At 36.4% G+C, this 13,129-nt stretch overlaps 1 long non-coding RNA gene across 1 annotated transcript; it reads left to right on the top strand.

Annotated features, from left to right (window-relative positions):
- Positions 1-6,155: 6,155 nt before the first annotated feature.
- Positions 6,156-12,572, top strand: LOC133616226 (uncharacterized). Its single transcript, XR_009816823.1, has 2 exons — positions 6,156-6,296; positions 11,305-12,572. It is a non-coding gene; the product is annotated as an uncharacterized lncRNA (long non-coding RNA).
- Positions 12,573-13,129: the final 557 nt, after the last annotated feature.

The raw sequence follows: 13,129 nt of genomic DNA, 5'->3' as shown, positions 1-13,129 counted from the left end.
AAACAGTACTAAACAATTCCATTAAAAAAAAAATTGGTGTTATTATTAACTTTCTGTCCAAGCTTGTATAATCTACTGCCTTGTTCAATTGTAAAAAATATTATGTGCCTAAAATTCACATTTCTATCACAATTATCATACTGTAAACATGGTAAGCTAACTTCATTAAAATTAATAGTCCTGTCAATAGCATGGAATTACAATTCAAATGTAGTTTTTTTGTAAGCCTTTCAAAAGAATTCAAAATATGAAAAATTAATGAAAATTAATTTAAGCCATCAGACACTTGAAAAGTGGCACATCACATCTCTAATGTAATCATTTGAACTTTTCAACAGAAATAGCACTGCAAAAATATTAAGGACATACTTCTGTATTTTGGTAGTTATGCTGTCAACATTTAACAAAATTTCTTTAACTTGGACTTGAAAGCATAAATAGTATAAACACTTTTAACAGCATGTCGTGCTGTGAAATACAGCCGACAGGATTGCGCACCAAACACGAAGCAAGGCCAAAGTGCATGCATGCTGCAGGAGAACAAAGGACTTCTTTCATTTAAGGTTTGTGATAAACCATCAAACTCATTCGTTAAAAGGACTCTATAGTAATATAAAGCAAATTTTTCTGGGCATTATCATGCAAGAAAAGTTTATTTTTGGGACCGCGATCACCGTGTAATGATTTTTAAAGGTTGCATTACAAACATTTAACTGTCCCATGTGATCAGCCAGTGCGATTGGAAGTCCATGCTCAATTATTGCCTCCGTAAATAAAACTTCGGCATTTATCACATCCAAAGAATCTGTTTGGGCGACGAAAAACGTTGAAAGTTTTCCACTTGTATCGCTAGCAACGGCATTAGACTTGTGTTTTTTTGTCCCAACGTGGTGTTTTACATCGCTAATTCCTCCGTGTCCGATCGAAAAATCTTGTCTGCACAAGGTGCAATTCGCGTAGTTTTCACCCTTTTTTTTTTTTAAATTAATGAAAAACCGTATTTTTTATCACTGCAACCGTAACCCGGAATAGGTTGATGAAAACCGTACGAATTACGGGAAAACCGGAGTAGTTGGCAGGTATGCCTCACTAATGCCTTGCATCGTCTATATTAGATATATAACAACGGGCGGGTGCGGGCGGATGGCGGGCGGGTGCAGTTCTGATCAAACGTTACATCGGGTGGATGGCGGATGGTTGACGACTTTCTGATGCGGTTGCGGATGAAATATTTGCCTATCCGCGCATCTCTAGCAGGCGTCTATACACTTTAAGAGAACGGGCACATACAGGTGATAGACAGTTGCAATAGCCAATCAGATCACGAGTTGTTGTCAGTAATGCCTTACGTTGAACGTGACATTTACGTGTCCTGTGATTGGATACTCACCGGGACCATTAGAGGATGCATTTGAGGACACATAGAGTTGATAGACAGTTGCGATAGCCAATCAGATCACAAGTTTTGACAGTAGCCTATGTAGGTAGCCTGATGTTAACGAGACTGTGATTGGATACTCAATTAGCAATAAGCAGGAAGTGTTGACCCGCAAAGAAGGAGAACAAAACGTTGATTAGGTTATATATTTGCAAGGCCATTTTCAAGAAGGATATTTAAAGAGATACTACATCTTGTGATACGATGTCGGCGATGAAATGGGGAAATGCCTGCCATTTCCACTCGAATCGACGAGTGGTACCGCTGGCTTATACGGTGTCCAATGGGTGCCACAAATTGTGAGTTCAAATATTTTATTTCTTTATTTTTTCACGTTTAATATGTTTATTGCTATTTAAATTTTGACAGTACCACATAAGATACGTTTTAATTGCTGATGCGGGTTTATTGGTTTTTAAATGCGGCACATAATAACCCATTTTCTACAATGCCCAGTAGTGCGGAAATGTGTTTCTGTATAGTATTTCTCCAGCAATGGTCATGTGGTGACATAAATTATGGTATTTTGAGAGGTAATCATTTAAGTCGTACATCACTGAAGGCCTAGGTGGGCAACTCATGGCCCGCCACTGATTGTGAGCCACCTCATGCTAGCAGTTTTGTTTTTACAATCTATGCTGCACAGAAAAGAGAAACACATTTATTGCAATTGTTCTTGTCTCACATAGGGATTTCCAATTTTATACAAAAATTCCAAAAGAAGTGCAGTTCCCGTTTAAGTTATCAGGGAGTGAGTTAAAATCACACAGCTAAGCTAGCTCGCATTTGTTGCATACGCACGCATTTCGGCTCCTCCTCAGTTCAAACCACACATTAATTATATAAATTGCTAATATGTTCAAAAAAACATCAACAACATGGTTCTTACAAGTCCACATAGTTTTCTTAGTCAAACTGATATTTTTTATATATCTAGCTTACCTATCTAACTTCTCTTATTTTAAAAATAGATAACTGTGCTTGTGGCAAACTCGGTTTAGTGCGATATCAAGATAACAACAGTGAAAAAAAATAAAACATGATTAATATCTGCACTGAGTCATCTTTGTCTGGCTTAAGCAATGCAAAAAAAAAAGAGGAACTTGGTTTGGAAGAATAGGCGCTGAAAAATCCTTATATGGATATTAAATTCTCACTGTGCATTTGTTTAGTTGTTGCACATGAAACATCCAGTATGAGTTAGAAAAAAAATCATATTTGTACTGTACATTACTTTAGGCTTTAAGTGTCCATTTTTGGAGCATCTCTTTTTATGTGCACGTTACTGATCACGCTTGTCCATGCGCCTTGTGATTCAGCCTCGTCTAATAATACTTACAGCCTCGGCTGAGGGGGTTGGTGTCATGGAGTCAGAAGAAAATGAGGAATCAGGAATAAGAAGTGAGAGAACTGGATGTCCCCTGCACGCAAGCAGGCAACTGTTGGATGTCATTGTGAAACACATGATGGCCACTGAAACCTCTGCCGACTGTCAGTCAGGCAACAATGTCCTTCTTTGTGCACTGTCCACCCACACAAATGAAATACAGTACGGTGTCGGTATTAGTTAGAAAAATCTGTTCAAACTCAGATGACAATGAAATAATTAATGTGAATCCAATAAACCCTTTCCAGACATCCAAAATATTAAACATTTTTTATTTTTATAATGAATAGTTACTATATAGTTTTACAGTCATCCTTCGCCACATTGCTCTTATAACATTGCCACTTGCAGATTTTCTATATTCTACATTTGTGTCCTAAATTAAGCGTTTTCAGGCATAAAAATGGCGATATTAACTAAAAATATCAATACTATATTAGTACTGGCTACTAGAGGAGACCAAACCAATCAGATTGTGTTGTTCAGTATCGTGGCCACTGATTGGCTCAGCCTCAGACAGCATTACTAAACCGGGCCAAAAGAGTGTAAAGGTGACTAAATTATATCACTTCATGTCTACAGAGCTCTCTCATAATGTTGACAATTTTATGTAGAAAGTAGTACACAGTTTTTTTTATAAATTCTCCAGCTATAAAATGTATAATTAAAGGCCTACTGAAACCCACTACTACCGACCACGCAGTCTGATAGTTTATATATCAATGATGAAATCTAAACATTGCAACACATGCCAATACGGCCGGGTTAGCTTACTAAAGTGCAATTTTAAATTTCGCGTGAAATATCCTGCTGAAAACGTCTCGGTATGATGACGTCTGCGCGTGACGTCACGGATTGTAGAGGACATTTTGGGACAGCATGGTGGCCAGCTATTAAGTCGCCTGTTTTCATCGCAAAATTCCACAGTATTCTGGACATCTGTGTTGGTGAATCTTTTGCAATTTGTTCAATGAACAATGGAGACAGCAAAGAAGAAAGCTGTAGGTGGGAAGCGGTGTATTGCGGCAGGTGTTGTGCCGGATAACGCATCCCCGCCGTAGAATGCACCCCCTGACTGTTGTGCCGGATAACACAGCCGGTGTTTCATTGTTTACATTCCCGGAAGATGACAGTCAAGCTTTACCATTGGCCTGTGGAGAACTGGGACAACAGAGACTCTTACCAGGAGGACTTTGAGTTGGATACACAGACACGGTACCGTGAGTACGCATGCAGCTGCGGCTTCCAAACATTTGATCGCTTGCCCGTACGTGCATGCCGCTATGTGCATGTCACGTACGTAACTTTGGGGACTTTGGGGAAATATATGTGCTGTTTGAACTTTGGGGATGTGAACGGTACTTTGGGCTGTGGGATTGAGTGTGTTGTGCAGGTGTTTGAGTTGTATTGGCGGGTTATATGGATGGGAGGGGGAGGTGTTTGTTATGCGGTATTAATTTGTGGCATATTAAATATAAGCCTGGTTGTGTTGTGGCTAATAGAGTATATATATGTCTTGTGTTTATTTACTGTTTTAGTCATTCCCAGCTGAATATCAGGTCCCACCCGCCTCTCACAGCATCTTCCCTATCTGAATCGCTCCCACTGCCCTCTAGTCCTTCACTCTCACTTTCCTCATCCATGAATCTTTCATCCTCGCTCAAATTAATGGGGAAATTGTCGCTTTCTCGGTCCGAATCGCTCTCGCTGCTGGTGGCCATGATTGTAAACAATGTGCGGATGTGAGGAGCTCCACAACCTGTGACGTCACGCGCATATCATCTGCTACTTCCGGTACAAGCAAGGCTTTTTTATCAGCGACCAAAAGTTGCAAACTTTATCGTCGATGTTCTCTACTAAATACTTTCAGCAAAAATATGGCAATATCCCGAAATGATCAAGTATGACACATAGAATGGACCTGCTATCCCCGTTTAAATAAGAAAATCGCATTTCAGTAGGCCTTTAAACAAGAAATACAAACTGGGAACATGATGAAACAATCACTTACTGCACAATGTCTGCTCTCACTTGGATGTCGACTGATGGGATGTTGTATCTTTCAGCACAAGGCTTGAGTTCTCCGTTTATCTGATGAATTCAACATAACCCAGTTTTTTATACATTCTCCAGCTATAAAATTTATAATTAATGATTTCTACTTCAGGGATATAAACCAGGTATTACTGTACATCAGTCCTTCTCATATAGCGAGGCGGGCCCCCGTGGAGGGGCGCGTGTGACCTCTGAGAGCATGCTTTTTTTTGCCATACCAGAATATGACGAAGTGTATGTAGCACTTGGCTTGACTGTAACTACGGTGGGAGAAAAGGAAAGACCAGTGTGTTGTTTACTTTTGTGTTAATAAGCTTACAATGTTATGCAGAAGTATAGTTATAACAATTTTATTTAAAAAAATATATATATATTTACATTGACGGTGGAGAGAGGGGGTGGCGTAAAATATTTTCTTCTTCCTCAGGGAGGCGCAACAGGGAATATTTGAGAAGCACTGCTGTACATGCAGTAAACAATGGGAACTACATATAAACACATACGAATGATATTAATGATTTAAGACTCTTTCTTGAATTCAATGGTGTTTCTTACCTTCTTTTTTTAAGTGCTGCACCTCACAACTTTATTTGGCCCCAAAATGCATTTTGCTGCCCTATGCTATAAAAAAAAAAGCCCAGAGACTGAATCACCAACATGTGAAATTCTTTGTTTGGGTACTTGATTCTGCGGACTGATACGCGGGCATGTTTTGCCTGTATGATAACCCAGACTGTTACGAAAAGTGCAGGAACAATTGGGTGATATTTTTGCTGAAAATCAAATCATACAAAAAGTGGGGCTTGCAAAACCCGGGGAACACCTATATTTAACCTAATGTGAGGACAATATATATATATATATATATATAGACTGTATATATATATATATATATATATATATATATATATACAGTCTATATATATATATATATATATAGAGTGTGTATATATATACATACATATATTTATATATGCATATATATATATATATATATATATATATATATATATATATATATATATATATATATATATATATATATATATATATATATATATATATTATATATATATATATATATATATATATGGATATGGATATTGCAGTTGCTCTACAAAAATCTATCTATAATGCTCATCTATCTGTCTATCTCGGTTGGGTTGAAAAACACATTCTGTAGGAAGTTTGTCACCTTCTTGTTTTTAATAAGGAAGAAGAAAATAGGAGAAGAAGCTTTATGGTACCCAACCTAAATTGGCAGAATTAAGGAAGCTTTTAGTTCCCCTGCTAATTCACAGATATATAGAAAGCTGCATTTATCAACCATCTTTGACAATTTGCTTCCAGCAGTTAACGGATGGACTTTTGTGGGAACATACGTGCGTGTCCGTGGAGGATTTAAACAACATGATGGTAAGACCAAAGAGCTTTTGCTTCTCGGGTGACTGTGGGCGTTACCTGAGCGGGACACACTAGTGTTAGTTTTAGTGTTACTTTGTCTATGTTCAGTTGTCGACTGTCAAATGTGTTAGTGACTTTACACACTAAATTGGTGAAATGACAATTATTTGCAAAATACACAAATTGTTGACAGTTGACCAGTTCTTGCTTTTACTACTTTAGTTGTGTTGAGCAGTAATTTTCTTAATCGCAAGCGACTTTCATTAAATTTCTATATTTTTCAAACAGTCAGTTTTCAAACAGTACATCACTAATAATTAATTTGCAACTTATTGCAATAAACCATTTGCACCTTATTTCAAGTATTTTGTATGCATTTTGATTTTAATGGATTTAAAATCTTGATGATTTAATTTTTGATTTTTTCATGTTTTTATTTCACTGCTTGTTTCTGTAAAACAGTTTAAAATGCTTTGCGGACAAATTGTACTCTAAAATAAGCTTGCCTTGTTTTATTTCCAATTGTTTTTTAATCATTATTTATTCATTTATTAGTAACAGTGTATATATTTTGTTTAATCAATTTAATTTACCTCATCATTTCTGTTATTTTTATCTACTAAATTTAGTTATATTTATTTTCTTAGAATTCAATCAATTATTTGAAATCATGCTTTAAAATTGATGACCAAAAAATGGATATAAGAGCCAAATGACTGTATTACTCAAAAGACACATCACAGTGTTGGATAGGATTAGTCTAGTTTTACATATTCAAATTGGAACAGAAAATGCACAAAGTGTGTATTAAAAAGAATAAGACAATGTTGTCTTAAAGTCGCAAATTTAAGAAGGAACTGCTTGGGGTTCAGTTTAATTATTGTTTATTTGTGGTGTATAAACAAGTTTATGCATGCTTATTTGTAGCAAGTTTATTTGTAAATCACAATTCACACACAAGGTAATTTTGAGATTTTTACAAATTTTTAAAATTGCGAGACAGTGAATAAAATCATCAATAAAAATCAAATCAAGATACAAATAATAATGAATTAATTCAATTAAAACCAAAATAGTTTAGATACAATACTTTGTTGTCATAGCCATAGTTAAATATGTTTCGTAGTGTAATTAATCCCTACTGAAATGTCAATGCAATAACATTTTTCAAGCATGTTTAAAAAGTGAATGATGGACAGTGTTACACAGGAGTTACATATATGTGTGTGTGTATATATATATATATATATATATATATATATATACATTTATTTTTATTTATTTATTTATTTTTAAATTTATTTTTTATTTTTCAATAAATACTTATGTTAACTGTTAGTAAGGGGGTATTTTACCGAAGATTTAACAAACTTTTTTTTGCAACTACATTTCTCAACTATCTCAGAAGAAATGTTGAGCGAAGGTGATTGCGAAATATGCACGCTACCACAGGAGTTACAGCTATGTGGACATAGCCCGGCACTCAGTCTGGCCAAACTGATGTTCTGTAGAGGAGGAGCGCAACACTTCCTGTTGCGACGTAGCCTGTATCCTGTTTTCCACAGTCGGTGGTCATGCGTGTCATTCCCCTCTGCAGGCCTGCGTGGGCACAATCTTGTGACCCTGTGTGCTGTGAGTGTGAAACTCCGACACGAGAGACTCTAAATGTCAGCAAAAAGGTGTTTTGCAACACAACAAATTGTCAGTTGACAATTAGAACGTGTCAGTTGTGTCAGGCAGCAGTTTTATCTTTCGGGCCGACGTGGAACCAAATAGGGGAAAATTGATGTATATTCAAATCGAACTTTGACATGCTTTACCCTTTTTGTTGTCCAACTTGCCTCAGCCACTTTCCTCTTACTTTCAGTTGTTAATTGAAACAGACGCAGCTTAGATCAACACAAAGGTTACAGGTACCTAAATATGGTCAACACTAAGGCAAAAACACAAATTGTGTGTGTGACTTCATCTGTTGCGAGATCATTTTAGTGTGTGCAAGGTTCACAGAAGCTCTGATATGACTGCTAATACAACATATTGGTCCAACATATTAATATTACAACTAGGGCTGTCAATCATCAAGTTTTATGTCAGATTGATCACAACATCGATGTGGATTAATTCAAGATTAATTACGGTTCACACCAATCCATTATAAGAAGCTTCCAAGCACAAGCCTGGGCTTTTGTAATGTTGTTTCCCTGGTAATTTTAATATATACATGATAAAAAGTGATATCATAAATGTTAATATAATATAAATATATTACAAAAATAATTTATAGAAAATACAAAATGGTTCGTTCTACCTAGCGAAAACCCAGCGTGTAACACTTCCGTCACCACAGACATCATAAAGTCATCAAAGCTCACTTATAAAGCGTTCGACACAAAGCACCAACATTTTGGAACAAGGATGAGGTGATAGAAAAAAGGTACAAATGTAATAAATCTATCTGTGGCAGCATAGGAGAAAGTTATGTTTAGGTTTCACTTTTGCATCTCGTTGCACATAACTGTGGTGCGTTCAAAGACCCTTGAATAAAGGTAGAAACAGAGGCATCACTAGGTTTAAAAGACAGTGGATGCACTTTAATAATATAGTTATAATAATAACGATGGATTATTATGATTCATATTATCCAACGTGAATGGATAATAGTTAAAACAACTGTGTAAAAAAGGGGGGAATTAAAAAGCTTCCCATTACCCTTTTGAGATATGTTTAATTGTATTTAATTGTATTTTCTTAATTCAATTTTATTTTATTTTTTGTGAAATAATAATATTGCCATTGAGCACAAGACTGTTCAATGGAGATATGTACCGGTATGTATATTATGTACTACATGTAAGATGTGGAACTGACTCAATAAACAAAACCAAAAAAAAACAACAACAATCAGCAAATCTCTACTCTATGCACTGAAGTAAAGGGAATTTGACATATTTATTATCATATTAAAGTACATAATGACACATTATATGAATATTTAAAATCATTCTGGCCACTTTATATTGAATTTGTTGGCACTTGTTTGTTAAAAAACATGTGGTTTTTTTCAACAAAGCCAAAGTATTTAGGCTGGTTTATCTAGATATGTTAATCCCATCTTTAAAAAAGTAATATGTCTCATCAAGGTTTTTATATGTCTTTTAAAAAGATGGTTTCAACCCAGTGCATGCAATACTTAGGTTTTGTTTGTGTGTATAAACCTACCAAGAGTGTTGTAACATTAGGTTTAGTGTGGGATGGCGGGCCCTTCAGGAGTCTTCTGTATGGGGTGCGACAGCTCTGTTCATTACTAATGTTCTGTTTCAATGGTTATCGTTATTGTGCTTCTTGATGCCGCCTTGTGCAAACGCCTTAAGGCGGTGTTTTTCAACCTTTTTTGAGCCAAGGCACATTTTTTGTGTTGAAAAAATTCGGAGGCACACCACCAGCAGAAATCATTAAAAAACAAAACACAGTTGACAGTAAAACGTTTTAACGTCAATTGTTGGGTATGACTTTAAAGCTCTTGTCTCAAAGTAGGTGTACAGTCACCACCTGTCACATCACGCCCTGACTTATTTGGAGTTTTTTGCTGTTTTCCTGTGTGTAGTGTTTTAGTTCTTGTCTTGCGCTCCTAATTTGGTGGCTTTTTCCTCTTTTTTTGGTATTTTCCTGTAGCAGTTTCATGTCTTCCTTGACCGCTATTCCCCACACCTGCTTTGTTTTAGCAATCAAGAATATTTCAGTTGTTTTAATCCTTCTTTGTGGGGACATTGTTGATTATCATGTCACGTTCGGATGTACTTTGTGGACGCCGTCTTTGCTCCACAGTAAGTCTTTGCTGTCGTCCAGCATTCTGTTTTTGTTTACTTTGTAGCCAGTTCAGTTTTAGTTTTCTTCTGCATTGCCTTCCCTAAGCTTCAATGCCTTTTCTTAGGGGCACTCAACTTTTGTTTATTTTTGGTTTAAGCATTAGACACCTTTTTACCTGCGCGGTGCCTCCCGCTGTTCCCGACATCTACAACACAATTAGCTACCGGCTGCCACCTACTGATATGGAAGAGTATTACACGGTTACTCTGCCGAGCTCTAGACAGCACCGACACTCAACAACAACACATAATGTGCAGACTATAATTACTGGTTTGCAAAAAATATTTTTAACCCAAATAAGTGAAACTAGATGATCTCCCACGGCACACCAGACTGTATCTCACGGCACACTAGTGTGCCGCGGCACAGTGGTTGAAAAACACTGCCTTAAGATGCAACTTGCAAACCCTTTAAAAAGTCTGTGTCCTAACATTTAATTAATCAGGCTGCAGTTTTTTGCAATCTATTTGTCCGTTGACAGAGGCATAGTGATTAAGGGCCCCGGGGCTTTTGTGAGGGTGTTTGGAATCAATCAAATGATTTATTTTGTTCTTGGTGGCACATAAAGGGTACATTCACATTAGTGTTCACATTATTAAATGACAAAAAAAAAGACGATCGAGGTAATTGGACCTGCCGATGTAACATAATACTCAAAACTTTGTTAAAAAAGAACGACCCCTGTTTTTTGACGGAAAACAAGAGGGCTGACTTCCTGTTTGTTTTCAGTTATGGGTTCTTCAGAGTTTTATGTACGTCCCCATGATGGACGTCACTGGCGATTTTTGTGTCGATTCGTGAAACTGGTATGTAGACTATATATATTTGACCAATTTTACAGGTGGCACTGGAGAGTCAATTAAAAAAAAAATCATTTTTGGGAACCCCAAAATATTACATTCTTTCGCCTGCCAAATTTTGAGACTTTTTGTGTATGTTAAGTGTCAGAACCATAATAATAATAATAATAATAATAATAATAAAAACCACAGCATTTTCAAAAGGGCCTTGCACTGCACCTTGCATTGCACCTGTGGTGCTTGCTCCGCTGCTCGGGCCCTAAAAACACATGACATAACACAAAACGAGGGATCATCTAAAACTACACTCTCAAACAGGCCGGGGGACATTTACAAGTTTTCCTATTTTGCAGGGTGAGGAGCTCAGTGATCCGGGAGGAGCTCAAAGTAGAGCTGCTGCTCCTTCACATCGAAAGGAGCCAGTTGAGGTGGATCGGGCATCTAGTTCGGATGCCTCCTGGACGTCTCCCTAGTCAGATGCTCCAGGCATGCCCAGCCAGAAGGAGGGATTATGTCTCGCCTGGGAACGCCTCGGCCCAACCCCGGAACTGGAAGAGATGTCAGGGCTTCCCTACTGGGACTGCTATCCGATTTCCGGAAATGCTGAAGAACATGGATGGATGGATGGATTCCCATTTTGGGCTGGTGGATTGTCACGAGATTGTAAGTAGGGCATCAAATGCAAAAAAAAAAAGAAAAGAAAAAAACAAGGAACGAAAACAAAAGCAAGAGACCAAAAAAACCTAGCCTTAAAAAGTACAACGCTGGGCAACTGATGACCTGATGCAAAATGCAAAAGAGCTTTCAGTCTTTGAAGGTGGTAGGATTATTTAACTGCACCACCAAGGAATTTTGCAATGGGTCATTGCTGATTTTACACGTTTCTTAAAATGTAAAATGTTTGTCCAATTTTTTGTCCACTTGGACAAAAATACCAAGTGGTATTTTATATAACTCAGGCCCCAAAACCGCCCAATAACCACCAGATGGCATCTGCCAGGGAAGGACTTTGTGCAGTGTCAGCAGTTGGTGGCATATTCTATTATTATATAGAATATATTATCATATCTCATACATTTTATACTCTAAGAAGTGTAAACTACTTAATGTAGTTGGCTTTGGGGTACTTCAGTAGGATTTTGAGTCACAGTGTTCAAAGGTTGCTGGTATGTGTATAAGTATATATATGTGTATATATATATATATATATATATATATCTCCTGATGATTGAGGGAACCCCCTCATGAAACAGGCCTGTAGAGATGAAATAGTCTTGTGATTTTTTTCCCACACATACATATATATATATATTATATATATATATATATATATATAGGTAAATGCATGTGATCAAGTACTATGATTTTGACAGAGACTCTCCAGTCCTTTCTTGTGTTTCTTCATCTCAAAAGATTGAAGTCTTTTTTTTTTTCTCTCTCTATTTGACGTGTACAAAGTGAATGTGGAAACTGTAGGCATAATAAGCTTTTAGCTTCAGCCTAAACCTTGTTGGTCAGGATATGTAAACTGATACTTTTATTTGTTTATCTGCTATGAACTTGAGGTGTACTGTTTATATGAACCGATGACCAAATAAAAAAACATTTAATTGATATTGAATTGAATTGAAGGTTCAATCAAATTAATCACGCAAACGAACTAATCAGGATTAATGCATTCAGTTTGACACCTGAAATTACTGCATAATAGGGATGGGCAGAATGGCCTAAAATCTATATCGAGATATATATTGCAGCCTCCTGCGTGAAAATAATCAGAAAAGACTATTGTTGCTTGTGAATGGAAGTCAACTTTTAATAAGATGTAATTACTTGCATTTGCAACTTAGATATATATTATTTGATAATGGAAGCGTTTTAAAATGGATTACAAAGGCTCCTAATTTAGCTGCTGACCTATGCAGTAAAATATTGTGTTATTTTCAGTTGTTTTATTTTGTAAAAATTATTACTAATCTATTTGCTATTTTACTGTTAATAATTGGTTACTTTCTGTTGTAACATGGTTCTATCTACATTTCTGTTAAAATGTAGTTTTTAATTTTTTGTTTATATCCCTGATAAATCTGTTAAAATTTTATAAACACTTATTCTAATGTTGAATACTTTGCATTAGTTTTGGGTAATACTACAAATGTGGGTGTGGATCAAATACCA

Source organism: Nerophis lumbriciformis, linkage group LG15 (genome assembly GCF_033978685.3).
Source record: "Nerophis lumbriciformis linkage group LG15, RoL_Nlum_v2.1, whole genome shotgun sequence".
Taxonomy (NCBI): domain Eukaryota; kingdom Metazoa; phylum Chordata; class Actinopteri; order Syngnathiformes; family Syngnathidae; genus Nerophis; species Nerophis lumbriciformis.
The sequence above is the reverse complement of the archived record's forward strand: the minus strand, read 5'-3'. Positions and strand labels throughout refer to the sequence as shown.